Source organism: Etheostoma cragini, chromosome 7 (assembly GCF_013103735.1).
Source record: "Etheostoma cragini isolate CJK2018 chromosome 7, CSU_Ecrag_1.0, whole genome shotgun sequence".
Lineage (NCBI taxonomy): Eukaryota > Metazoa > Chordata > Actinopteri > Perciformes > Percidae > Etheostoma > Etheostoma cragini.
The window spans coordinates 25,920,037-25,925,218 of record NC_048413.1 but is presented as its reverse complement, the minus strand read 5'-3'; the positions used below and the strand labels follow the sequence as shown (position 1 = coordinate 25,925,218).

Genomic DNA, 5,182 nt, shown 5'->3' with positions numbered 1-5,182 from the left:
CCCCCCCTCTCCCCTGTGCGTTCTTGTGATGTGTGTGTGTTTGCATCAATGTGTATGACTTGTATATAATTGTGGGTTTATATATGCACCAAACTCTTCATGCACACGTGTTTTGAGAGCTGTGTGTGCGTGCCTAGATCCATATCTGTATTCTGTGTGGTTATTTATCTTGCCAGTCTTGTTGATGGTTCAGAGGAGGATCCAGTGCTGCTGGCTGTTTTTCTGTCAGTCCTTCCACATGCAGCCACCACCCCTATTAACACTTCCATTAATACTAGATCACAGATGGAAACCATCCTCTCACCCCGCAGATGCTTTTAGGTTTTGATGAGCGTTTTTATTCAGCTCCCAGGGAGCGGAGAGCAGCAGAACAACTTGTTTTATTGACGGAAGAGAGAAATCTGCTGCTGCTTTCTTTCCAGTATTCCTAGTCTCACTTTTTCCTCAACACATATTTTCAGTTTGCAGAAACACTTCACTTTAAAACCAGTTCGAGAGTAGAATAGGGTTGAAGAGAAAGAAAGAGGGCTGGAGAAAAGGTATATGATGATTGGGTTGACATTGAAGAAAAGCTGGGGTTAAGACGGCGAAAACAAGTTTATTTTTGTCTCGTCTGCATGCAGACCTTTCAGCTCCTCAAACTTTCAATCTTTCCAGTTGCGATCCCCATGCGTGTACTTGACAGACAAGAGACAAGATGCATGGAATACCAAGTGGCTCTGCATGTTCATTTTAGCACACAACGTATAACTGCATATATGCACACACACGCACACACACACACACACACACACACTTACACCCAGACACACACACTACGTGCATAAGCAAATCACCCACAAGCACTTACGTGCAATCACACACTTACACGCACATACATCCTGATTCCATTGCCCAACTGCTTGTCACTCACACACACACACACACACACACACACACACACACACACACACACACACACACACACACACACACACACACACACACACACACACACACACACATTAACATTCCAGCTCACACATACCTTCCCTCTCAAATAATCACTTGAATGCACAAACATACATACATTCACACATAAACAGATGCAAATTCCCCTTCAATCTCACAAAGGCATACAGATATCACAAATGAGGGGAAAAAAAGCATTCTTATAGATACACAGAAATGCACGTTTTTAAGCCCTTGCAATGAGGGACGCAGAGCTGCTGACGCGTTACTGTACTGGATGTTCAAACACATCCACACAAACAGAGACACACATTGTGCTAAATGATTTGTTTCCTCCTCCTCTCGGATGCTTATGAATAATACAAGTCTCTCAGGGGAACTTTTTGCTTCACATAAATAAGAATTTAGATAGAAATTGCATTATTAATCTGTGGCTTCTGGCTTTGCTTTTCCTGTAAAGAATTCACAAAGTGTTGCAAGTTTGCATCCTTGCATAAATTGAGACCTAAAGGGTCAATGCGTTATGAAGAAGTGGATCTCCATGTTTGGGAGAGGAGCCAGAGGTGGGTTGCATTTACTCATTTTAGGGAAACTGGCCATTTCTGCTACAAAAAATGTTATGGTGTTAACTTCTAACTCTGACACAAGCCGATGGGTTACTGGGTTACACTTGGTGGACTTAGGCTAAAATACACCGCAGTCCGCCGGTCAAGGCGTAAAACTGTCACGGTCTTCCATTTGAAATGAGAACCCATCAATATTTTTTTAAACTGTAAAATGTCAGTTCATATCTTGGTCACAGCTCTTCAAAAAGGTCCATGGCCAGAAGCTAACCAAACGGGTAGCTTAAATCAAGCAATCTGATTGGTCCGTATAGCCATGATCTATTAACCATGTACAATGGCTATGCCGTCTAATTCCTTTGTACAACAAATATTACGTCACATCTGAGAAAAAAAGAGACTAAGAAAGTGATAGCTGATGCCCGGAGGGAAGCCGTTCATCTGCACACACTGCCATGACACAGAGCTGGTTTAAAAACAGTACTTTTACCTTGAAAAAAACAGGAGTTGCTGCTCTAGTTGGCTTGTGTTATTCTCTAACTTTGGTGAATCTGAACTAACATTAGCAAAAGGAGTAGCTTATGCTAGCTGCTAGTGTAGGCTAACATTTAGAGCCTGACCAATATAATGCAGGAGACAATTTTAGGCATTTCCCGATCTATCGGTATCGGCGTTTGATAATGACATATAAATGATTCTGATAAAGGAATATAATATTAAAATATAAAAACGGACTGTCAACCATGTTGCATTGGTGTTGCATAGTTTGTCCACCAGAGGGCGCTCTACAACGGCCCTGTTGGCAACTCTCTGATTATTTTTTTTGTTAATTTGTTTTTGTTCAAAGGACTCTAAGTTTCATATCGCAATTTTGTATTTTATAAATGTTATGTATTAGAACTTTAATCTATTTTCATAAATAATGACAAAAAACTAATGTTAGGGAAATCTGTTTATATTTTGTAACACGTTTCTTGATTTTATTGGTATTGGCCTTAAAAATCCTTTATTGGTCGCTATTTTATATGGAATGGAACTAACTCTTGTATTGTCATTCAACAACACCCTTTATATATATTTTGTTATTATTATTATTTATTTTTATTTATCAAAAAACTTCAAATCAAATACTGGTACCAGTATCAGCCTTACTAAAAAACAACTTAATTTAGTCCACCTACTCTCACATCTTCACTTTAGTTTAACATTTTCTCTCATTTAGGTTTTATGACAGGCAGCGTTCATATAATTAAACAGCCATTTCAGCCATATTTTAGTTTATTTGGATTTTTGACACACAAGATCTAGTACTCCCATTTGGTTGATTTTGTCATTTCAACACTAGTGGCTGTTACAAAGTGTATCATTTAGTGAGGTCAGTGACCCAGTTCAACTGCACTTCAGTGTAGTTCATTTTCTTTCTTTCTTATTTCCTCACACACTTTCCTTCACTGTGAATCCCATCTAATGTTTCCCTCTGAATGAGATCAGATGCTCCTCTCCAGGTACAGCACATGCCTGCATGGCCTTGGCCCTCAGAGAAGGAGACCATCTCCATTTATATGTCTCACGTGTGTGCTGCCACAGTTTTACGACTGACTGTCCCATTCAACCATAAAACTATACTGCCTTCATATCTGTTGAAACACACATGTACTCAAACACTGAAAGAGACGCACGCTGGCTACACATATCAACGTGGGACTTCCTATAGCTGCATCTGACGCACAATGAATGTAATAAAGTTCACAACACCATGAAGAAGGAAAAGGAGCTGCACAAAATCATTTTTCTTTCTTTGCTGCATGTTTTTAGCCCTTTATACACGTTTGAGTTTTTCACCTTTATTCTGATGCGTTTTTAGGAACAAAAGCCTGATTCGAAGATATGTGAAACAGACAAAAGAGTGGCTATCTCTCACCATGACATTTTAGTGGAAAAGCTGGAATTAAAGACTAAAACCACTGGGAGATAAAACTTTATCTGTCTAACGTAGATGGCTGGAGTCTCATCCCCTTTTGCTCAACTCTAGAAGGCATTTTTAGTAGAGAAAGACCGAAGACATGTGGATCTTGTAACCGTCACTTTCATTGAATTAGCTTTACAGTATTGACAATAAAAAAAAAAAAACGTAATCAATGTTAAAGGTGCGCTATGCCGTTTTGGCCATTTCTGTTTTTTTTTTTGCTTTTTGCTCACAGGTTTCTCTATAGAGCTCCCCCTACAGCTTCGGAATAGATATTTAGGTACACTTGTGTCTGACTCCTTGCTCGATCAATCTGTCGGCTCCTCTTTCTCTGTTCCTCCGACAAGGCTTTCCTAAGTTTCTGTTTATTTTTTGACCGGCTCAGCCATGACCATATTGTGAAAACTCGGAACTCCATCGCCACCTTGTTAGCCGGTTCCGGAAGGGGCGAATGCGTGCAGTGTCGTGAAGCAATTCGTTACGTTGCGAGACCTGATATCATGCGATACTTCCTGACTCTGAGTCTGGCAACTCGCTGGACCAAAGTTGCGAGGGGGGGTTTCCGTTAACAGGCGCTAGGGGGGAGCGAGACGACCACCATTCAACTCCATTCAACTCAACTAAAATCTTGTATCCATTCCAATTACTCAGAAGCTGTTAAGGTAAATTAAGCTAAAACAAAAACCTGCATAGTTCCCTTTTAAAGCTTCTTTACATGAGATTTTGAAGATTAATATATAGAGTTTTTATTAATCCTTTTATTTAACAAGGAATATACTCTTACAAGAGTGTCCTGGCCAAGACAGGCAGCAGCACATTTAACAGAGTTTTAGATGTAAAACATAAATTACAGGGTCATAAAATATCTAAATATTTACTAGTGTTAGAAGTTATCTACAGTACATCAGGGATTAAACAGATCAATCAGACGAAAACATTTACAGCCAGATGTGCCTGCCTTCATGTCTTTAAAATGACTTTATTAGCATCTAATGAACCAACCTCATGAAGGTTCAGGTACATTTGCAGACACACACACACACACACACACACACACCTTAACATTCCAGCTAAGGATAACAGGATGGATAACAGGAAAAATAGTGCGTTCCTTTTACCTCAGAACTCGGAAGCCAATGGATAGAATATGGACAGCTCTGCATGTACGACTGATTTAGTGAGACACAAAAAATACAGAAGTGCTTATAACTGTTTGTTACTACAGCTTTCATGATACACAGAGCAGCCGTCTTTGACTGAGCTCTGAGCTCGGAAATTTAACTTTGGCCGATGGCCATGATGTCTCTCTGTCACGGGTGGGCCAAATTCTCTGGGCGGGCAAAGCAGAGAAAGGGGAAGTAATCATGCCCCTTAAAAGGTCATAAGGTCATCTGAGCTTTCATTTTCTCAAAGGCAGAGCAGGATACCCAGGGCTGGGTTTACACCTATCACCATTTGTAGCTACTGGGGGACCATAGGCAGGCTGGGGGAACGCATATGATTATTAAAAAAACATAAAAAATAAACAATATACATATATATAAATGTGTATACTGTATATATACACACACACTTTATATATACAGACGTACATACAGTATTTATGTATGTTTACATATATATAAAAGTATAAATGAATGTAAATGTACATGAATATATGTACATGTATGTAAATGAGTGTGTGTACTATATATATATGTAT

At 39.4% G+C, this 5,182-nt stretch overlaps 1 protein-coding gene and 1 long non-coding RNA gene across 6 annotated transcripts in view; both read left to right on the top strand.

The window, feature by feature from the left end:
- The window catches only part of LOC117947106, a 23,422-nt gene extending 19,332 nt beyond the window's left edge, over positions 1–4,090 (top strand). Inside the window, exon 4 of the long non-coding RNA XR_004657155.1 lies at positions 3,942–4,090. This is a non-coding gene — a long non-coding RNA (uncharacterized LOC117947106). The remainder of the gene's footprint in view (positions 1–3,941) is intronic.
- The window catches only part of LOC117947103 (myelin transcription factor 1-like), a 105,537-nt gene that overhangs the window by 39,834 nt on the left and 60,521 nt on the right, over positions 1–5,182 (top strand). The window lies entirely within an intron of this gene.